This window comes from Sus scrofa, chromosome 6 (assembly GCF_000003025.6).
Source record: "Sus scrofa isolate TJ Tabasco breed Duroc chromosome 6, Sscrofa11.1, whole genome shotgun sequence".
In the NCBI taxonomy this organism is placed as follows: Eukaryota; Metazoa; Chordata; class Mammalia; order Artiodactyla; family Suidae; genus Sus; species Sus scrofa.
This window is the reverse complement of record NC_010448.4, coordinates 84,437,492-84,461,810: the sequence shown is the minus strand read 5'-3', so window position 1 is coordinate 84,461,810 and position 24,319 is coordinate 84,437,492.

The window sequence follows — 24,319 nt, the reverse complement described above, 5'->3', positions numbered from 1 at the left end:
TGGGAACCTCCATGTGCTGTATGTTCGGCCCTAAAAAAGGACAAAAGACAAAAAATAAAAACAAACAAAAAAAACCCAAAAAAAGCAAAAAAAAACCTCAGGGAGTTCCCACTGTGGTACCACTGCTGTGGTATCACTGCTGTGGTGAGGATTTGATCCTTGGCCCTGGAATGTCTGCATGCCCCCCAGGGGAGGGGGGAAGACAGTGTGGGACTGATGAAAGAAGAGACAAATAGATCAATGGAATAGACTAGAGAACCCATAAATAGACCCACTGATCACAGACAAAGGAACTAAGACTATTCAAGGGAGAAAAGACAAGCTTTTCAACAAATAGTAATGGAATAACTGGACATCTACATACAGAAAAAATAAAGAATCTAAACACTACCTTACATTTTTAATAAATACTAACTTATAATAGATCATAGACATATGTATGTAAAACATGAAAGTATAAAACTTCTAGAAGATAACAAAGGAGAAAATTCAGGTGACCCCGACTTGAGTGATGAGTTTTGAGATCCATGAAAGAAAAATGTGGTAACCTGGACCACAGGCCAGCAGCTGTAGCTCCAATTTGACTCCTAGCCTGGGAAACTCCATATGCCGAGGGTACAGCCCTAAAAAAAAAAAAAAAAAAAAATCATGCACATAGATATTATGGCAATTTTATTCATAATTGCCAAGGACTGGAAATAACCAAGATGTCCTTCAAAAGATGAGTTGATAAACAAGCTGTAGTAAATTGATACAAAGGAATATTGGTGATAAAAGAAATGAGCTATCAAGCCACAAAATGACATGAAACTTAAATGCCTATCATTTAGTTAAAGAAACCAGTCTGAAAATGCTACATATTATATGATTCCAACTACACAGTATGCTAGAAGAGGCAAAACTACAGTAACAATAAAAAGATCAGTGGTTACCAGGGGTTTAAGGAGGAAGGGAGGGATGAAATAGGATTTTTAGGGCAGTGAAACTATTCTGTACGATACTAACTGTGTTGGTGGATATATGATATTATGTATTCATCAAAAACCTTATTGCTGCACAACACAGAGAATGAAACTTAGGTAAACTACAGACTTTAGTTAATGTATCAATATTGGTTCAAATGTAACAAATGTACTGCACTAATACAAGATATTAATAATAGGGGAATGGAAAGAGGCTGAATTGGCCTCTCTGTACTATCTGCTCAATTTTCTATAAATCTAAAACTGCTCTTTAAAAGTCAATTTATTAAAACAAGTAGCAATGAGATATCTTTGGGCAAGTTTCTTCCTTTTTTTTTTGTTTCAAATTGTATTTTGATGTTGACAAAGATTGGGAAGGATGGACAAACTCACATTCTGTTAAAATTAAATGGCAGGGAGTTCCCCTTGTGGTTCAGAGTGTTATGAACCCAACTAGTATTCATGAAGATGCTGGTTCGATCCCTGGCCTCACTCGGTGGGTTCAAGTATCTAGCTGTGGTGTAGGTCACAGAGAGGCTCGGATCTGGCATTGCTGTGGCTGTGGTGTAGGCCGGCAGCTACAGCTCTGATTCGACCCCTAGACTGGGAACTTCCATGTGCTGTGGGTGCAGCTCTAAAAAAAAGGCAAAAAAAAAAAAAAAATATATATATATATATATGTATATTAAAAGGCAAACTACAAAGAAGGAGAAGATATTTGCAACATATGCAAATGAAAAAGGCTTGTGTTCAGAATACATAAATAACTACTGTAAACCAATAAGAAAAGAGCAACAACCTTTAAAATAAAAGGAAGGTAAGGCATTCCCTTGGTGGCTCAGCTGTTAACAAACCCGACTAGGATTCATGAGGATGTGGGTTTGATCCCTGGCCTCACTCATTGCTATGAGCTGGTGTATAGGTCATGGCTCGGATCCTGTGTTGCTGTGGCTGTGGTGTAGGTCTGCAGCTGTAGCTCAGATTCAACCCCTAACCTGGGACTCTCCATATGCCACAGGTGCAGCCCTAAAAAGAAAAAAAAACATGAAAAACTCCTCAAGGGCAAGGATGAGGATTTAAGGATTTGCCCTCTTCTTTTTTTTTGTCTTTTGTCTTTTGACGGGCTTGATCCTCTTAAGCCTCATCCTAAACAAGTCTCGTTCTCGTGACTAAATGCCAGCCTCTTTTTTGGTTTCCTTAGATGGGCTCTGCCTTCTCCCCCTGGAAGATTTTTGTTCAAGGATTCTCTCAGCTGAAACACTCTTCCTCCTCAGACAGACTGTGTTTTTCAAAAATGGTCACAGCAATCTTTCTTATCCCACATGCTCTTCCAGAACCGCGTCTGCAACCTACACCACAGCTCGCGGCAATGCCGGGGTGCTGGATCGTTAACCCACTGAGCAAGGGCAGGGACCAAACCCGAACCTCATGGCTCCTAGTCGGATTCGTTAACCACTGCGCCACGACGGGAACTCCGGATTTTTTTTTTTTTTTTTTTTTTGCCTTTCTCTAAGGCCACACCCAGGACATATGGAGTTTCTTAGGCTCAGGGTCTAATGGGAGCTGTAGCCACTGGCCTATGCCAGAGCCCCAGCAATGCCAGATCCAAGCCGAGTCTGCAACCTACAACACAGTTCAAGGCAACGCTGGATCCCTAACCCACTAAGTGAGGCAAGGGATCGAGCCTGCAACCTCATGATTCCTAGGCAGATTCCTTAACCATTGAGCCATGATGGGAACGCCGAATGAATGGATATTTTGCCCCACAGTCCCTGGCACAAACACTAGGCATGAAGCAAAGTTGGACACATCCTTGAGGATTTGGACTTAATTTTGGCAACATTCTTGTGTGAGGTACTACATTGTCACCAGAGTGGTCTTGAATTACTGTGTAAATCCTTTACTGTTGCCATAAAAAGATACCCAAGATATATTATTATTATTATTATTATTATTTATTTTGGCTGTGCCCATGGCATGTGGAAGTTCTGGGGCCAGGGATTGAACCTGCCCCACAGCAGTGACCAGAGCCACATAAGTGACAATGACAGATCTTTAATATACTGAGCCACCAGGGAACTCCCCCAAGATGTATTTTTCAGTAACAAAAGTTTCCTTTTTAAAAATTTTTATTTATTTATTTATTTATTTTTAGGGCTGCCTGAGGATACTAGTCAGGTTCATTAACTGCTGAGCCACAATAGGAATGCAATTGTAATTTTTTTTTTTTTGGTCTTTTGTCTTTCTTAGGGCCCCACCCATGGCATATGGAGGTTCTCAGGCTAGGTGTCAAATCGGAGCTGTAGTGTCTAGGCCACAGCTACAACAACGTGGGATCCAAGCTGCCTCTGCGACCTACACCACAGCTCATGGCAACGCTGGATCCTTAACCCACTGAATGAGGCCAAGGATTGAACCTGCGTCCTCATGGATGCTAGTCAGATTCGTTAACTGCTGAGCCCCGACGGAAACTCCACCAATATGTTTCAAGAAATTTCATAGGCTTTTACTTTCACTTTAGATGACAAAAGTGGCAAAGAATATCACTTCCAATTTAATGAGGAGAAAAAGGCAGATAATCTACAAAGTCATAATTTTTCTTCAGTCTGTCAGAGAGCTGAGATTGTAAAGCAAACAAGTCAACTGAATTTCAAAGAGCAGAAAGACTCTCAAAGGTAAGATCGGATAGCACATCATAACTAAATGGGGTTTATTCTAGGAATACAAAGTTCATTCAACACTTGAAAACCAATCAATAGAATTCACCATATCAATGACTAAGAAAAATCATACAACCATCTTATTTTTTATTTTTATTTTTATTTTTTTGTCTTTTCTAGGGCCACACCCATGGCATATGGAGGTTCCTAGGCTAGGGGTCTAATCCGAGCTGTAGCCTCCGGCCTACGCTACAGCCACAGCAATGCAGGATCCGAGCCATGTCTGCAGCCTACACCACAGCTCATAGCAACGCCAGGTCCTTAACCCACTGAGTGAGGCCAGGGATGGAACCCTCAATCTCATGGCTCCTAGTCGGATTCGTTAACCATGGAGCCATGACAGGAACTCTGTCATGCAATCATCCTAACAGGTGAATAAGGATTTACTAAATTTAATGTCCATTAATAGTAATAATAAAGACAATTCTCAGCAAACTAGGGACGGAAGGGAACTTATGTAACCTAACAATGGGCATTTTTCAAAAATCTACAGCTAAAATCATACTTAATAGTGAAACACTGAATGCACTCTCCCTATGATTAGATAGGAATGTTTAATGGAGGAGTCACATTACCTGATTTTAAGACATACTGTAGGGAGTTCCCATCGTGGCTCAGTGGTTAACGAATCCGACTAGGAACCATGAGGTTGCAGGTTCGATCCCTGGCCTCACTCAGTGGGTTAAGAATCCGGCATTGCCGTGAGCTGTGGTGTAGGTTGCAGACGTGGCTCGGATCCCGAGTTGCTGTGGCTGTGGTGTAGGCTGGCAGCTACAGCTCGGATTTGACCCCTAGCCTGGGAACCTCCATATGCTGTGGGAGCGGCCCAAGAAATGGAGGAAAAAAAAAAAAAAAAAAAAAAAGACATACTATAAAGCTACAGCAATAAAGGCAGTATGATATAGATGAAAAGGTAGATATTAAATCAACATAACAGTATAAAGAGTCCAGAAATAGAGCCATATACATACGGTCAATTGATTTTCCACAAGGTTGCAAAGGCATTTCAATGGAAAAAGGATAGACTTTCCAACAAATGGTGCTGAAACCACTGAATGCCCATGTTCAAAAGTATGAATCCTGATCTATACTTGTACCAGGTATAAGAATGAACTCAAAAAAAAAAGAAGAAGAAGAAATTCAGTAGTTCCCACTGTGGCTTAGTGGTAAAGAATCCAACTAGTATCCATGAGAATCCAAGTGTGATCCCTGGCCTTGCTCAGTGGGTTAAGGATCTGATGTTGCAGTGAGTTGTAAGTCATAGATGCGGCTCGAATCCCATGTTGATGTTGCTGTGGTGTAGACTGGCAGCTGCAGCTCCGACTCAACCCCTAGCCTGGGAACCTCCATATGCCACGGGTTTGGCCCTAAAAAGCAGAAACAAAGAGGGGGGCGGGTGTTAAGAAATGATTAACATGGAGTTCCCGTCATGGCGCAGTGGTTAACGAATCCGACTAGGAACCATGAGGTCGCGGGTTCGGTCCCTGCCCTTGCTCAGCGGGTTAATGATCCGGCGTTGCCGTGAGCTGTGGTGTAGGTTGCAGACCCGGCTCGGATCCCGCGTTGCTGTGGCTCTGGTGTAGGCTGGCAGCTACAGCTCCGATTAGACCCCTAGCCTGGGAACCTCCATATGCCGCGGGAGCGGCCCAAGAAACAGCAAAAAGACAAAAAAAAAAAAAAAAAAAAAAGAAATGATTAACTTGAAGTTCCTGCTGTGGCACAACAGATTGGTGGCATTTCTGGAGCACTGGGACATAGGTTTGACCCCCAGCCCAGCGCAGAGGGTTAAGGATCCAGCATTGCCACAGCTGTAGTATAGTTGCAACTGTGGCTTGGATCTGATCCCTGGCCTAGAAACTCCATATGCCGTGGTGTGGCCAAAAAAAAAAAAAAAAAGAAAGAAAGAAAAGAATTAACTCAAAATGGATCATAAACTTAAATGTAGTTCTCTTGTGGTACAACAGGTTAAGGATCCAGCAGGTTAAGGATCCAGCATTGTCACTGCAGTGGCTCAGGTGGCTGCTGTGATGCAGGTTTGATCCCTAGCCCAGGAACTTCCACATGCCATGGGAGTGGCTAAAAAAAAGAAAAAAAAGAACTGAAGCTCCTGAACCATTATGAAAGCTCTAAGTAAATATTAAAATGCCTTGACCATCGCTTAAAAAAAAAAAAATCTGGAGTTCCCATCATGGCTCAGTAGCTAACAAATCCGACTAGGAACCATGAGGTTGAGGGTTCGAGCCCTGGCCTTGCTAGTGGGTTAGGGATCCAGCGTTGCCATCAACTGTGGTGTGGGTCGCAGACACACCTCGGATCCCTTGTTGCTATGGCTCTGGTGTAGGCCAGCAGCTACAGATCAGATTCCACCCCTAGCCTGGGAACCTCCATATGCCGTGGGAGCGGCCCTAGAAAAGGCAAAAAGACAAAAAAAAAAATTAATGAGGATCAGAAGAGCCTTCCTAATCTAATTCTGATAATCAGAAAGAAAGGAATACCAAAGAGTGAGATTTGAACCCCAGTATCCCAGGAAGATCTGCAATATAAACATCTTTTTTTTCCCTGCACCTGAGGAAGGCTGATGTTCCTGGGCCAGGGATTAAACTGAGCCATAGTAGTGACCAGAGCCACAGCAGTGACAATGCCAGATCCTTAACCTACTGAGCCACCAGGGAACTCCCTAAACATATTATTTTTATTGACTCACACGTACCAGTTTTGTCTGGTCACAAAATTCTCCAAATTCCTGCTACTTAAAATGTGCTCTGAGAGTTCCCTGGTGGCCTAGTGGTTAAGGATCTGTCTTTGTCACTGCTGTGGCTTGGGTCACTCCTGTGGCATAGGTTCGATCCATGGCCTGGGAATTTCTGCATGCCTTGGGTGCAGCCACCCCTCCAAAAAAAAAAAAGTGCTCTGGAACCAGTAACCTTGGCATCACCAATTTGTTTGAAACATAAGTTCATAGGCTCTACTCCAAACCTAAAACTACATTTTAGCTACATTTTAGACACACAGTTCTAAGGTACCTTGATTGCAGGAGCTGTGGGTTTTGGACTCAGTATCTTAAGCCCATGAGAATGTGAACTCCATTAAGAGAGGATTTTTAGGGAGTTCCCCTCATGGCGCAGCAGAAATGAATCCAACTGGGAACCAGGTTCAATCCCTGGCCTCGTTCAGTGGGTTAAGGTGTTGCTGTGAGCTGTGGTGTACGTTGAAGAAACGGCTCAGATCCTGAGTTGCTGTGGCTGTGGTGTAGGCTGGCAGCTACAGCTCTGATTGGACCCCCAGCCTAGGAACCTCCATATGCCATGGGTGTGGCCCTAATAAGACCCCCCCCCAAAAAAAGAGAGAGGATTTGTATTCATCTTATTCTCTTCTGTATCCCCCAGTGCTTGTATGTGGTTAAAAATTCAGGCTGACCATCCACAGAGGAGTGGATAAAGATGTGGTACATATACACAATGGAATATTACTCAGCCATTAAAAGGGAAGAAATAATGTCATCTGCTAATTTCTGGACCTAGAAATTAGCATGCTAAGTGAAGTCAGTCAATGAGACACCAATGTCATATGCTATCACTTACATGTGGAATCTAAAAAAAGGACAAAATGAACTTTGCAGAAGAAATACTGACTCACAGACTTCAAAAAACTTATGGTTTCCAAATGAGACAGGTTGAGAGGTGGGGAGTTGCTGGGGGTTTGGGATGGAAATGCTATAAAAGTGGGTTGTAATGATTGTTGTACAACTATAAATGTAATAACATTCATTGAGTAATAAAAAAATTCAGACTGAGTGCTGGGGAACCTTTTGCATTAAATCCTACACCCTCCAATGATCTCGCAGAGGATCCACAGGATACTAAAGCTGGAAGGAACTTAAGTACTAGTCAATGCTCTCTATTAGAACTCTCTGCAATAATGGAAATGTTCTATATCTATGCTGTCCAATATGATAGCCACTATCTACAATTGTCTATTGAACACTTAAAATATGACTAGCGTGTCTGAGAACTGGTTTAAATTTTAGTTAGTTATAATTAAATTTAAATATCCACATGTGGCTAGTGGGTACCATATTGACATCAAGGCTCTAGACTAATCCTCTGTTCTACACACAGGAAGACTGATGCTCAGAAGAACATCTGTGACTTGAGTACGTGGGCACCTTGAGTAGATGGGCATGTAGATGTGATCTGATGGGCGTTAAAGATGAAGTGCACTGAATTTAGAAACAGACATCCAAGGGTCTCTGGTACTGGCTCAGCCACAAAACTGGGCAACTTGAATAATTTCTCTGGGCCTTGTATGGCTTCTGTAAAAGGAGGCATTTACTTTAAGATTTGCTTACTCTAAAATCCTTTCTAATTATTCATGTTGAAAAGTTCTAATTGGTTAATTTGTGTGCCCTCCTCGCAGTGCCACCTGGTGGTGCACTATGAGCCTTGCATTTCCTCCTAGATCAAATTCTCAGAAGTGGAGAATGGAGACTGTTTTGAGTTGTTCACTCCCTCACTGTGAGTGATTTGGCCATCAAATCCCACTCCTACCTACTCTCCTCATGTAGATGCGGGCGGCTGTTCAGGGCTGACACTGCTGCATGTCCCAGGGCTTTTCCTGGCCACTTCTTATTCCCTGCCTCCACAGGACCAAGGCTTTGTGACAGCTCTTGGTGGAGTCACACCTAACTTACATGTCAAAAGTCTCCTGTCTCTGTGCCTGGTCCATGACATGGCAGCCACCTCCTCTGACAAGCCTCTAGTTTGATAATTTTTTTTCTTTATCGAGACACAGTTCAGCTGATGCCCAAGGGAAGAGTCAGTAGGAGGAGAAACATGAGCCCCATAACATCAATGTGGGGACAGTGCCAGAAAGACGCACGAGGCCTCTGCTCCCATGGTCATAACAGCTCTGTGGATAAATAACTTGGATAAGTTATTCAATTTTTCTCAGCTTCAGTTTATATAGTGAAGATAAAAATACCTACCTCTCAGGTAGTTCTAAGAAATAACATATAGAGTATTTAGTGCATAATAGGTGGTCAATGAATGGTGGTTGGTTACTACCATGGTAATACAATACAAATTCTGGGACGTCCCGTCATGGAGCAGCAGAAATGAATCTGACTAGGAACCATGAATTTGTGTGTTTGATCCTAGGCCTCACTCAGTGGGTTAAAGATCTGGTGTTGCTGCGGCTGTGGTATAGGCCAGCAGCTGTAGCTCCAATAAGACCCCTAAGACCCCTCCATATGCCAAGGGTGCAGCCCTAAAATGCAAAAAAAAAAAAAAAAAAAAAAAAAAACCAAACCAAACCAAACCAAACAAAACAAAAAACCTACAACTTCTGTTTGCTCAGCACCAATCTCTGAACTCTAGGGGATGCAGAAGAGCTGCAGAGATGTGATCCCAGTTGGCTTCTGCCTTGGTCATAAACAGCAGCCTACCACACAGGAGCAAGAGATCATTGGAGGCAGGGTATCATTTAGTGCAAAGTGGTGGGTCATTGCCTGTGAGAGCTGCGGGAGCACAGTGCCAAGAAAGATAATGATCATCCTCATGTCTACATAACACTTCAGTATTTACACTGCGGGTTTTTTTTTTTTTTTTTTTTTTTTTTTTTTTTTTTTGTCTTTTTGCCTTTTCTAAGAAAGGGCTGCTCCTGCAGCATATGGAGGTTCCCAGGCCAGGGGTCCAATTGGAGCTGTAGCTATTGGCCTATGCCAGAGCCACAGCAACTAGGCATCCAAGCCGCGTCTGCGACCTACACCAAAGCTCATGGCAATGCCGGATCCTTAGCCCACTGAGCAATGCCAGGGATCGAACCCACAACCTCATGGTTCCTAGTCGGATTTGTTAACCACTGCGCCACGACGGGAACTCCTACATTGCTTTTTAACATCTATAATTTTACTTATAACAACTGTAAGATGGATATTATCATCTCCATTTTAGTGGGAACTGCGATGCTCAGGGGCAAAGTGACACATCCAAGGTCACACTAGGTCACACTAGGAAGTGACAAAAGTGGGACTTGAGCTAGGGGCATCCTAATTCAGAGGCGGCCTTCTTTTCCCTCTCCAGGAGATTTTCTGGATGAGTCTGGACCTGAGATGGGTCCTGAAAGGTGACAGGCAATAAAGGCTATTCAGTGACACCCACAGGATGCAATGGAAGAGGGTGAGAAATTGGAGCAGGTGACCACTGGGACCAACACCAGGGATCAAACCTGCATTGTCAGTGGATACTAGCTGGATTGTTTCTGCTGTGCCACAGTGGGAACTCCTGACTTCTGGTTTCTGGCTGGAGCAGCTGTGGGGGTGGCGGTGTCAAGCCCCAGGCTAGGGAAGATGAGAAAGAAGAAGTCCTTGAAGGGAAGGCAAAAGAGTTAGGCTTTGGGAGTTCCCGTCATGGCTCAGTGGTTAACCAATCCGACTAGGAACCATGAGGTTGCGGGTTCGATCCCTGCCCTTGCTCAGTGGGTTAACGATCTGGCGTTGCCGTTAGCTGTGGTGTAGGTCACAGATGCAGCTTGGATCTGGCATTGCTGTGGCTGTGGCATAGACCGGCGGCTACAGCTCTGATGAGACCCTTAGCCTGGGAATCTCCATATGCCCTAGAAAAGGCAAAAAGACAAAAGAGTTGAGGCTTTGAAGGGTGAGAGGGATTGAGCAGCTCATGGGTAATAATAGGGCATCAAGTCCTCCAAAGAACCCCCCCTTTTTTTGTCTTTTTAAGGCTGAACCTACAGCATACAGAGGTTCCCAGGCTAGGGGAACAATGGGAGCTGTAGCTGCTGGCCTACACCACAGCCACAGCAACACAGGATCCAAGCAGCATCTGCGACCTACACCACAGCTCATGGCAACACTAGATCCGTAACCCACTGAATGACGCCAGGGATTGAACCCGTGTCCTCATGGATGCTAGTCAGGTTCATTAACTGCTGAGCCACGATGGAAACTCCGAATTTCCCGCTTTTTATTCATCCAACACAATAGGGATCTACTAGAGGTCAGACATGAGGAAAACAGCAGGGACCCAAACAGACGAGGTCCCTGTTCTCATGGAGTTTACATTCTAGTGGATGGATACGGACAACAGTAGAGAAGTATAGAAATATGTCAGAGTGAGGCAGGTGCTATGAAGACAGATGAGCACAGGAGTTCCCATCGTAGCTCAGCAGTTAACCAATCTGACTAATATCCTTGAGGACGCAGGTTTGATCCCTGGCCTCACTCAGTGGGTTAAAGATCTGGTGTGGCCATGAGCTGTGGTCTAGGTAACAGATGAGGCTCAGATCCTACGTTGCTGTGACTGTGGCCTAGGCTAGTAGCTACAGCTCCGATTTGACGCCTAGCCTCCATAAGCCTCGAGAAAGGAGAGAAAAAAAAAAAAAAAAAGACAGATGATCACAAGTAAGGGGGTGTGAGCTATAGAGGCTGCCATTTGCATGGGGTGATCAAAGAAAGTTTCTCTCATTTTTAGACATAGACTTGAATGCAGAGAGAGAAGGACATGGAGGGAGACCCTTCTGGGCAGAAAGAAGGGCAAGGCCTTGAGGTGAGAGGTCCTCTACACACTGTGGCCACTCCAGAAATCATAGGTATGAGGTCAGAAGTGGCAGCTAGGAGTTCCCATTGTGGCTCAGAGGATTAAGAACGCGACGTAAGTGTCCCTGAGGATGCGGGTTGGATCCCCGGCAGTGTTTGATCCCTGGCCTCCTTCAGTGGGTTCAGGGTTTGGCGTTGCCGCAGTCACATATTCAGGTCAGATCCTGTGTAGCTGTGGCTGTGGCACAGGCCAGCAATTCCAGCTCCAATCTGACCCCTAGCCTGGGAACTTCCGTATATGCAGGTGTGGCCATAAAAAGAAAGAAAAAAAAGAAAGAAAAAGAAAAGGGGGGCTAGACACCCTGAAAGCAATTTGGATTTTACTCTAAAACCATTCCCTCTTCCCTGTAAGGTAAAATTCCCCAAGATCATTTCCAAGCCCAAGACTCGAAGTGGTTTTGCTCTCTCCCAGCCATGCCACCTATCAGCTGCATAACCTTGGACGTGCCACTTACCTTCTCTGAGCCTCGGCCTTCTCATAGAGTTGCTGTGAGGACCAAATGAAATTATTCGGAGTGCCTAGAACAGATTAGCCTTTTGTTTTCTTTTTTCCATGGAGGAATAAAAGATATGGATGGAGAAAATTGGCTTAATTGAAGTTTGAAATCTGATAAATTCTAGCATTGAACTCTCATTGCTACAATAAAGGACAGGAAAAATGTACAGTCATCCCTCGGTATCTGCAGAGGATTAGTTCCAGGACCTCCTGCCAATACTAAAATCCACAGCTGCTTACGTCCCTTATACCTATAAAATGCATAGTATTTGCATATAACCTATCCATACCCTCTTGTACACTTTAAATCATCTCTAGGTTACTTATGATACCTAATATAATGTAAAAACCATGTAAATACTTCAAAATACAATGCAAATCACTGCGAGTGCTCAACAAATTTAAATTTGCTTTTTAGAACTTTCTGGAATTTTCTTGTTGTGAATATTTTTTTGATTTGCAATTGGTTGAATCTGCAGATTCGGAGGGCAGACTGTGCACTGATACTGTTTCTCTCCCGTTTTCTTCCCCCCAGCTTCTGACCTGGACATCCTTGTGTTTCCAAGCAGGCTTTCAATGAAAGACTGATACTGGACAATTTTCCTGGTGGCACAAGGTTCTGTCTTAAAGTTCCTTCTTCTACTGCTGGCGAGCTCCCTCCCCCACAGATGAACTGGTTTCATTTCACTTTGGGAGGAGAGAGGAAAGAGAAGAGAGAGCAGAGAGGGCGTGGTGGAAATGACTCCACCTAGAACTTGTGGGATTTTTACCTTAGGCTCCACCCTGCTCCTCCTCCTCAGGGGTCTCACGCTGGGTGGGTTGAAAGGTGACTCTAGCCCTTACCAGGTGTGGCGGCTGCTGAGCCTCTCAAGACCACTGAACCAGGATAGGGTGGAGGTGGAGGGTGGGCTGGGGTGATGAGCAGCTAGTGGCTTAGATTCCTGCCAGAGCTTGGGCCCTGCAGGCAAAGAATAAAGAGCACGTGGAAGGAAGAGGATCTCCGGTAGGGGAGGGTAGAAAGGGGCCTGGGGAAGCTGAGGTGTGTGACCTTGGCTGAGTCACTGTGTAATCAGCCACACCCTTGCTCGGTACCCTTCATTGGTTCCCCACTGCCATGGGATAAAGTCCCAAAGGCTTAACACTGATCCAACCTATAGTATCAGCTGGGCCTGCTACTCCCCTACCCTTTACCCACGCTCCCTGCAATGCAGCCTTATCAGAGGTCTCTGCTTTTTTTTTTTTTTTTTTTTTTTTTTGATGCCTTTCTCTAGCAAACAATAGGATCCAGGGCCAGGAATTTTTTTTTTTATTTTTTTCATATTTTGTTTATTTATTTATCTTTTTAGGGCCACACCTACGGCATATGGAAGTTCTCAGGCTAGGGGTACAATCTGAGCTGTAGCTGCTGGCCTACACCACAGCCACTCAGGATCCGAGGCTAGTCTGTGACCTACACCACAGCTCATGGCAATGCTACATCCTTAACCCACTGAGAGAGGCCAGGGATGGAACCTGCGTCCTCATGGATGCTATCAGATTCGTTTCCGCCAAGCCACGACGGGAACTCCCTGTGATAAGTTTTTTAATTAAACTTTTTCTTTGGAATAATTTTAGATTTACAGAAAATGTGCAGATAGTCAAAAGTGTTCCCCTATATACCCCTCATCCACTTTCTCCTAATAGTAGCATATTACCAAGGTGCATTTGTCAAAATTAAGGAGTGCCCGTTGTGGCTCAGTGGAGACAAATCTGACTAACATCTATGAGGACATAGATTCAATCCCTGGCCTCGCTCAGTGGGTTAAGGATACAGCATTGCTGTGAGCTGTGGTGTAGGTTGCAGATGAGGCTCAGATCTGGCATTGCTGTGGCTGTGGCATAGGTAGGCAGCTGTAGCTGCAATTCAACCCCTAACCTGGGAACATCCATGTGCTTCAGTTGCAACCCTTAAAAAAAAAAAACGCCTCAACATCGGTATACATACATATTATCATTAGTTAAATACCAGACTTTATTTATTTATTTATTTATTATTATTTTATGGCTGCACTCACAGCGTATGGAAGCTCCTGGACCAGCGATTAAATACAGGTCACAGCTGCCACCTAAGCAGCTGTGGCAGCAATGCTGAATCCTTTTACCCACTGCACCAGATGGGGGTCAAACCTGTGACTCCACAGTGATCTGAGCCACTGCAATAGGATTCCTAACCCACTGCGCCAGAGCAGGAGCTCCAATTCAACTTTAATTAGATTTCACTAATGTTCTTTTTCTGTTCAGGGACCCCATCCAGGATACCACATTGCATTTAGTCCTCATGTTTCCTCAGTCTCCTCTGGTCTGTGACAACTTCTCAGTCTTCCCTTGTTCCTATGACCTTGAAGAATATTGGTTAGGTATTTTGCAAAATGTCCTTCAATTTGGATTTCCTTGAGGTTTTCCTCAGGACTAGACTGAGGTTATGGGTTTAGGGGAAGAATAGCACAGAGATGAAGTGCCCTCCTCATCACATCCCATTAGAGGTCACATGCTGCCCACATGACTTACTGGTGATACTCTAACCCCCATCACTTGGTGATATTTGCCAGAGTCTCCACTGTAAACCCACTCTACCCATCCCCGCTCCCCAACTACCCCCCGCTTCCACCTGTCTTTTCTTTTTTTGTCTTTTTAGGGCGTCACTCATGGCATATGTAAGTTCCCAGGCTAGGGGTCAAATCTGAGCTGTAGCTATTGGCCTTTACCACAGCTCACAGCAAGGCCAGATCCATAACCCACGGAGCAAGGCCAGGGATTGAACCCACATCTTCATGGATATTAGTTGGGTTCTTTACGGCTGAACCACAACAGGACCTCCTCCACCTTTTTCTTTTATCTTTTTTCTTTTTCTTTCTTTTTGCCTCATTCTTGGCATGCAGAAGTTTCAGAGCCACGGGTAAAACCCATGCAACAGCAATGACAACACCAGATCCTTAACCCACTGATATACCAGGGAACTCCTCCACATTCCATTCTTTAGCAAGTCACTAAATTCAGCTCACACTCAAGGGATGGGGAATGGGATTAATTTCCAACTCCCGAACAGCAGAAGCATCTACATAAATTATTTAGAATTCTTTTTTTTTTTTTTTGCCATTTCTAGGCCCGCTCCCCCGGCATATGGAGGTTCCCGGGCTAGGGGTCGAATCGGAGCTGTAGCCGCTGGCCTACAGCTAGCCACAGCAATGTGGGATCTGAGCCTCATCTGCAACTTACACCACAGCTCATGGCAACGCTGGATCCTTAACCCACTGAGTAAGGTCAGGGATCGAACCTGCAAGGTCAGGGATCGAGCTGTTCCTAGTCAGATTCGTTAATCACTGAGCCACGATGGGAACTCCTAGAATTCTTTTTTAAAGAAGATCTATCTCTTCTCCTCCATTTATTTATTCAATCATTTATTTTTATCAGCAAGGGCTCAGGTAATGTTTATTTTATACTTTGGCTTATAATCCAATGCTATGTTATTTCTTTTCTTACTCAAATTGTCTCAGCTTTGGCTATTGGGTGCTCTCTCAGGTTGACTCTGGAGTCTTTACTATGCCCTATCCATTTTTTTTCTTTTTGCCTGTTTGTCTTTTTAGGGCCACACGCGGTATATGGAGGTTCCCAGGCCAGGGGTCTAATCTGAGCTGTTGCTGCCAGCCTACACCACAGCCACAGCAATGCCAGATCTGAGCCATGTCTGCAACCTACACCATAACTCACAGCAACACCAGATCCTTAACCCACTGAGCAAGGCCAGGGATCGAACCCGCAACCTCATAGTTCCTACTTGGATTTGTTTCTGCTGTGCCACAACAGGAACTCCTGTTTTTCTTTTTATCTTTGTCAGGCCCCACCCAAGGCATATGGAACCCCAGGCTAGGGGTAGAACTGAAGCTGCAGCTGCCAGTTGACATCACAGCCACAGCAATGCCAGATCTGAGCCGAGTCTGCAACCTACACCACAGGTCTCCGCAAAGCCAGATCCTTAACCCCCTGAGAAAGGACAGGAATCGAACATGAATCTTCATGGATACTTGTCAGTTTCATTACCACTGAGCCACGATGGGAACTCCTCTTTTTGTTTTTTGAACACATTCTTACTTTCTGGCACTGTGCAAGATGCCCTGACCTCATCTTGTCTTTTCTCTAACCCAGCCCTAAAATCATCTACTTCTCCAAAGATCCCTGGTTCCTTCTAGTGGAGAATGGTTTTTAGAAGCCAAAATCTGGATCCTGGATCATTGTCCATCCCCCTGCTTTATTTTTAAATTAAAGCATAGTTGATTTACAATGCTGTGTGCATCATTGCTCATTGTTACTGGCGAGTAGACTTATGTATTTAAATTGTGAAATATATGATATACAGAAGAGTACATCAAACATATAAGTACAACTTAAGAAATAATTATAAACTGAATATAATCAAATCTATTTTTAACCAACTATGTCCTTTGGCTAATTTATGTCCATTCCTGTGTATCTTCCTCCTGAAACCTACCCCTGACCTACAAGGCCAGGATGGGGTGCCTCTCACATGAGCATCCATAACACCTAGTTCTTATTCCCATCTTGATTCTATATTAAGTTCCCTGAGGAGTTCCCATTGTGGCTTAGCAGTAATGAACCCAATTAGTATCCATGAAGATGAAAGTTCAGTCCCTGGCCTGGCTCAGTGGGTTAAGGATCTGGCGTTGCCGTGAGCTGCAGTGTAGGTTGCAGACATTGTTCGGATCCCTCATTGCTGTGGCTGTGGTGTAGGTTGGCAGCTGCAGCTCCATTTCTGCCCCAAGCCTGGGAACCTCCATACGCTGAGGTTGTGGCTCTAAAAAGACAAAAAATAAATAAATAAATAAAAATAAAAAAAAATTAAGTTCCCTGGTGGTGAATCGGATTAAAGATCTGGCCTTGTCACTGCTGTGAAGCAGGTTTGAGCCCTAGCCTGGGAACTTTCACAAGCTGAGCCTGTGGCCAACATGGAAAAAAAAAGAGAGAGAAGGAAAGGTAGCTCAGCGGTAACAAACCCGACTAGTATCTATGAGGATGTGGGTTCAACTCCTGGCCCCGCCCAGTGGGTTAAAGAGCTGGCATTGCTGTGGTTGTGGTGTAGGCTGGCAGCTACAGTTCCAATTTGACTCCTAGCGTGGGAACTTCCATGTGTCTTGAGTTTGGCCCTAAAAAGACAAAAAAAAAAAAAATTATTAAATTAATTTTATTTGTACATGTGACAAAACTTTTACACTTAAAGTTGGATTTATTTTATTGTATGTAAAATAATAATGGGGATTTAAAAATTCTAAGACACAAAATTTACATAGTTATGTATTTATTTATTTTTAGGGCCATACATGCAGCACACAAGATTTCTCAGGCTAGGGGGGGAATCGGGGAACTGCATCTGCCAGCCCACACCACAGCCACAGCGACGCCAGGTCCTCACCTCGTCTGTGACCCATACCACAGCTCACGGCAATGCCAGCTACTTAACCCACTGATCAAGGCCAGGGATTGAACCCACATCCTCACGGATGCTTGTCGGGTTCATTACTGCTGAGCCACAGTGGGAACTCCTTGAGACACAAAATTTAATTTCAGCTGTGTGTTTTGTTTTTTTTTAACTTAAAAGATTACAAGAGTTCCCATTATGGCTCAGCGGTTAACAAACCCAAGTAGTATCCATGAAGATTCGGCTTGGATCCCATGTTGCTGTGGCTGTTGGTGTAGGTTGGCAGCTACAACTCGACTCGACCCCTAGCTGGGAACTTCCATATGCTGTGGGTGCGGCCCTAAAAAGACCCCCCACCCCCCGCAAACCCCCCAAGATTATATATGTGGCTCAAATTATTTTTCTGTTAGAGGGGGTGTTCTGTAAAGACTGAGCTCTGGGTGACTAGCACTGAGTGGATTTGGGTGGAGTTGTGGTGGTAACAGATTGGATTAGGTGATTTTTAAGATTTTAGCCTTGAGGAGTTCCCATCATTGTGGTGCAACGGAAATGAATCTGACTAAGAACCAGGAGGTTGTGGGCTGGATCCCTGGCCTCCCTCAGTGGGTTAAGGATCTGGTGTTGCCGTGAGCTGTGGTGTAGTCCACAGACATGGCTCAGATCCTGCATTGCAGTGGCTGTGGTGTAGGCCAGCAGCTGTAGCTCGGATTTGACTCCTAGCCTGGGAATCTCCATATGCCACAGGTGCGGCCTTCAAAAAGACAACAGACCAAAAAAAAAAAAAAAAAAAAAGTTGAGGGAAGTTCTGATTTTGTTGTCATTAGAGATAACTTTTTTTTTTTTTTTTGGCTGCCCCTGCAGCATATGCAAGTCCTTGGGCTAGGGGTTGAATCAGAGCTGCAGCTGCCAGCCACAGCCACAGCCACTTGGGATCTGAGCCATGACTTTGACCTACACCACAGCTCATGGCAACACCAGATCCCTAACCTGCTGAGTGAGGCCAGGGATCAAACCCAAGACCTCATGGATACTAGTTGGGTTCTTAACCCGAAGAGCCACAATGGGAACTCCCTAGAGATAAATTTCAATAATAGGTCACTATGTAATTTTTTTCACTTATAACTCCAAGAATCAAAATAATTAGGTGTGGCATAGGTTGCAGCTACTGCTCGGATTTGATCCCTGGCCTGGAAACTTCCATATGCTCGGATGTAGCATAGGGATGCTGTCCAAAAAAAAAAGTGTGCCAGATATCCCGCATTTAGACAAGCAGATCCATTCTCTGCCCTACTCCCGCCCTCCTTCTCCCCTTGTTGGTTGGGCTGGAGGATATCAATGGTTCTGGACTACTGGTTTGGCCAAAGGGAAGTCCTGGCAGGAGATGGGAGGGAGAGAAAAGAAAGAAGTTAGGGTCTCTATTCCCCTCACTCCCACTTCTGGACGCCTAGTCAGTCTGAAACAGGAGGGAAGGGGGAGAGCACAACATTAAAAAAAAATGACAGTACCAGAGTTCCCATTGCGGCGCAGCAGTAACAAATGCGGTAACGAATCCAACTAGGAACCATGAAGTTGTGGGTTCAATCCCTAGCCTCGCTCAGTGGGTTAAGGATCTGTGTTGCCATGTGCTGTGGTATAGGTCGAAGACTCAACTTGTATCTGGCGTTGCTGTGGCTCTGGCATAGGCTGACAGCCACAGCTCCAATTCCACCCCTAGCCTGGGAACCTCCATATGCCATGGATTGGCCCTAAAAAAAGGCAAAAAAAAAAAAAAAAAAAAAAAAAGAAGAAGACAGTACCAGCTATAATGAAAAAAAAATCATTCTATACAAAAAAAAAAAAAAAGAAAAAAAATGACAGAGCCCTTGAGGATATGACAAAAACTGGTTAGCACCAAGTAGGTCCAAGACGGCAGAAGATTCCATTTCCAGCAGACCCTGAGGCTCATTATACTCTCATTGTAATACATTAGCATATCCAAAATGACACGCCCACAGGCACCAGGACAGTTCTGAGGTTGACCATAAAAAGCCAAAAATGGGCATAGCCCAGTTCCTGGGAATCCCCGCCCCTTACCCAAAATAGTTGGAATAATCCTCCCACTCATTAGTCCATGAAATTACCCAGTAAAAACTCACTACCACATATTTAGGGGCCTTTTGCCTTCTGAGATGGCTCACACTCTGTATACCTCTCTCAATAAATCTACTTCTTACCCATTACTTTGCCTCTTGTGAACTCCTTCTGCACTGAGACAGAAAGAACTTGAACTTCAGCAAGTCCTGAGACCAGGTGAGTGTAATTTTATTTTATTATTTATTTGTTTATTTATTTATTTATTTGGAGCAGCTTATGGAGTTCTTGATTCAGGGATAAGGTCCAAGCTGCCGTTGTGGCCTGGGGATCAAACCTGTGTCCCAGTGCTCCAGAGATGCTGCTGATCCCATTGTGCTACAGGGAGAACTCCCAGGTGTGTGATTTTAATGAAAAGACAATGGGTTCAGGAGTTCCCGTCTTGGCTCAGTGGTTAACAAATCCCTGGCCTCACTCAGGGGTTGCCGTGAGCTGTGGTGTAGTTTGCAGACATGGCTCGGATTCTGCGCTGCTGTGGCTGTGGTGTAGGCCGGCGGTTACAGCTCTGATTTGACCCCTAGCCTGGGAACCTCCATATGCCGCAGGTACGGCGCTAGAAAAAGACAAAAAAAAAAAAAAAAAAAAAAGTAAAAAACAATGAGTTCAAGTCCCAATCTGAGTCTTGGCTGGGTTAGAGTCCCAGCCCATGGGATTAGAGCCTAAATCTCAATCTGAATTTCTTTTTTTGGTCACCTCCAAGGCACGCATAAATTCTCCAGCTGTGATTGAACCCACCTCCCAGTTTTGACTTCTGCCACAGCTGCTGCAACACCGGATCCTTAACCCTCTGCATCACAAGAGAACTCCTCAATCTGAATTTTGGCTGGGTTCAAGTCTCAATCTAAATCATGCTATTTCAAGTCTGACCTATCCCTGAACAGTTAATGCTCTTATCTTAAGGCTGAGAAATTGCCCTTCAGACCTCAGAGGGTAACATCCTAGCTGCAGCCCTTCCTAGCTTCCTGCATAATCCCTTGCGATTTCCCAACACCTTGACCACACCTTCTAAATTAGCTGCTTTTTATATATGACCTTCTTGAATGGTCCTACTTTGAGTGTGTAGTTTCCTGTTGGAGTCTCCACAAATAGAGAGTTTTAAAAAATTCTTGAAGGGGGCACAAGAGCAAAAATTCTGACCAATGATCCAGACTATAGCCTCATTCATTCATTCATTCAATAGACATTACCCAGAGTTTGTTTACAAAGATGTTTTAGACAGCCACTTCACACCTGTTAGGGTGGCTACTATCAAAAACACAGGAAACTGGGAGTTCCTGTCATGGCTCAGGAGAAAGGGATCTGAGTAGTATCCATGAGGATGCAGGTTCCATCCCTGGCCTCACTCAGTGGGTTAAGGAGCCGGTGTTGCTGTGAGCTGTGGTGCAGGTCGCAGACAAGGATCAGATCTGACGTTGCTGTGTCTGTGGCATAGGCCAGCAGCTACAGCTCCGGTTTTTCCCCTGGCCTGGGAATCTCCATATACCAAGGTTGCAGCCCTAAAAAGGGGAAAAACAAAAACAAAAACAGAACCCCACCCCACTCCCACCCCCATCCCCCTGCAGGAAACAGGAGTTCCAGCCCTGGTGCAGTGGGTTAGGAATCTGACTGCAGTGGGAGTTCCCATCGTGGCACAGCAGAAATGAATCCGACTAGGAACCATGAGGTTGTGGGTTCCATCCCTGGCCTCATTCAGTGGGTCAAGGCTCACAGCATTGCTGTGAGCTGTGGTGTAGGTCGCAGATGCAGCTCGGATCTGGCATTGCTGCGACTGTGGTGTGGGCTGGTGGCTACAGCTCCGATTAAACCCCTAGTCTGGGAACCTCCATATGCTGCGGGTGAGGACCTAAAAAGCAAAAAAAAAAAAAAAAAAAAAAAAAAAATTAGATGTCACTTCCAAAAAATAGAGTATTGAAAGGGGAAACATAGCAACTTTGTAGTGGAGAAACATGGACACACCACCTTAACCAAATGATTAAAGGTAACATCATCAGTGATAAGTCTTGTGGGTAGGATGTGTGATGACAAAGGCACTTCATCTCCTCCCCAAAACCCATAACCTCTGTCTAGCTACGAGAAAAATATCAGATAAATCCAAACTGAGGCACATTCTGCAAAATACATGCCCAGTGCTCCTCAAGACCATCACGGTCATAGGAATAAGGAAAAATCGAGAAAGTATCAAAGAGCAGAAGAAAGTAAAAAGACATGAGGTCTAAATGCAGTGTAGTACCCTGGATGGGATCCTGAAAGAGAAAAAGTTCTTTAGTGAAATCTGAATAAGGTCTGGAGTTTAATTAATAGTAATAAGCCAATGTTGGCTTCTTAGGCTTTTTTTTTTTCTTTTCTTTTCTTTTCTTTTTAGGGCTGAAACCCCAGCATATGGGAGTTCCCAGGCTAGGGGTCAAATCTGAGCTGCAGCTGCTGGCCTACACCACAGCCACAGCCATGCCAGATCCATGGCAACACTGGATCCTGAACCCACTGAATGAGGCCAGAGATTGAACCTGCATCCTTATGGATACTAGTCAGGTTTGTTACCACTGAGCCACAGTGGGAACTCTGGCTTCTTAGTTTTGACAAATCTGCCATGAAAACATAAAATCAATGTTAGGGGAATCGAGTGAAGGGTATACATATGAGAACTCTCTTAACAATCTTTGTAACTTTTCTGTAAAGCTAAAGATATTCCAAATTTATTCTTAAAAATGATGAGATACTATTTTCTACCATCACATTAACAAAGAATAAAAAGTCTGACTTGGAGTTCCCTGGTGGCTTTAGTGGGTTAAGGACCTGGTGAACTCCCTCATAGTAAATTCATGACACAAGTTCTGTTATCACCCCTAACTTATAGATGAAGACTGAGGTTCAGTGAAGTTGAGTAACTTTCCTAGGGTCACACAGCTGGACAGTGGTTGAGACAGCAATTAAATCCTGGCAGCCTGGCTCCAAGTCTGTATTACCAACCATTACGTTCTCTGCCTGGAATCCACTACTGTCATGGAGCTTACATCCTAGTGAAGGCAAGACAGGCCACAGAAAAGGTGTAGTATGTCAGACAGTGAAAGAGCTGTGGTGAAAAAAAGAGATGGGAAGAAAAGAGGAACTGTGGGGTGCTGGTATTACCTTTATTATTATTTTTATTTTATTTTATTTTATTCTAGTTTGTCTTTTGTCCTTTTAGGGCCGCACCTGCAGCATATGGAGGTTCCCAAGCTAGGGGTCTAATCAGAGCTACTGCTGCTGGCTGGAGCTACAGCTGCTGGCCCCAGCCCCAGCCACAACAATGCCAGATCCGAGGCGCATCTGTGACCTACACCACAGTTCACGGCAACATCGGATCCTTAACCCACTAAGCGAGGCCAGGGATCGAACCCCAACCTCGTGGTTCCTAGTAGGATTCATTTCTGCTGCGCCACGACAGGAACTCTGGTATTACATTTAAAAGAAGGGGTATGTTTTTCCCTTTGTAGTTCAGTGGTTAACGAACTCAACTAGTATCCGTGAGCTGTGGTGTAGGTCGCAGACTCGGCTCAGATCTGGCGTTGCTGTGGCTGTGGTGTAGGCTGGTGGGTACAACTCCGATTAGGCCCCCAGCCTGAGAACTTCCATGTGCCACAGGTGTGGCCCTAGAAAGACAAAAAAATAAATATAAAAATAAAAAATTAAAGAGGGGGTGTGAGTGTCATAGATGGTCTTGCTGAGAGATAACATCTGAACAAAGACCCCAAGGAATCAGAGGAAACCAGGCAGCTATCTGGGGGTAACTGTGGTCCAGGCAGAGAGAACAACAAGGTCAAAGGCTCTGGGAAGCAAAACTTGGTTGTGTTTGAAAAATAAATAGCAAGGAAGCTGGGAATAAGGGCAAATAAGGGGGAAAGAGATAGGGCAGAGAGGTGGGGGCTAGAATGGGTGGGGCCTTTAAGTCCTGTGGGTCTTGGCGGGGTCTGAGCAGAGGCTGACAATATCTAACTTAGGCTTCATTTATTGGGGAGGGGGTGGCCACACCCATAACATATGGATATTCCCCGGGTCACGGACTGAATCCGAGCTAGAGCTGCAGCAACTTCTCCAGGCCAGGAATCGAACCCACACTCCCCTCCCCCACAGAGACAATGCTGGATCTTAACCTGAAGCAGGAACTCCCTGACTTAGGCTTTAGAGGAACCCTTCTCAGTTGAGCTGAGGATGCTCAGAGGCTATTGTAGTAATCTGGGCAAGAAATGGGTGGTGGCTCAGACTGGACTGGTACCAGTTGGAGAAGGGAAGAAGTGATTGGATTCTGGATAAATTTTGAAGATCAAATTGACAGTATTTTCTGAGGAGTGACGTGACAGAAGGGAGTTAAGCATGACTCAGGTTTTTGGCCGATGTACGTGGGAAGACAGAACAACTGTTTCCTGAATAGGGAAGACAGTGGGAGAAGCAGGTTTAGGGAGAGGGTGGGAAGGCTTGGAGTTCCATTTTGGACATGGTGAGTTTGAGGTTTCTGTTGGACAACCAGGTGGACTCGTTAAGTATTCAGCTGGACATGGTAATCTGAAGAGATAAAAGAAGAGCAGAAGAGATAAAAAAAAAATCTATGTATCCTCTGCATATAGATGTTATTTGAAACCACAAGAAAGGGTGAGATCACCAGAGAAAGGAATACAGATACAGAGCAGTGAAAAGGTAAGAACTGAAGGCTGGGGCCCCACAGGGTTTATAGCTGAAGAGGAGGACAGGGAGAAGGGAGAGGAGGATTCAGCATCAGAGGCTGAAAAGGAACAGCCAGTGAGCAGGAGGAAAAGCAGGAGAAAAGCCAGGAGAGAAGAGCCAGTTAATTGAAGAAAGTGTTTCGAGAAGAATCAAGTGATCCAATGTGTTGAAGGCTGCTGATGTGTAAAGAAAGATGAGGATTGAGGTTCAAACGACCATTTGATGCAGCAACAT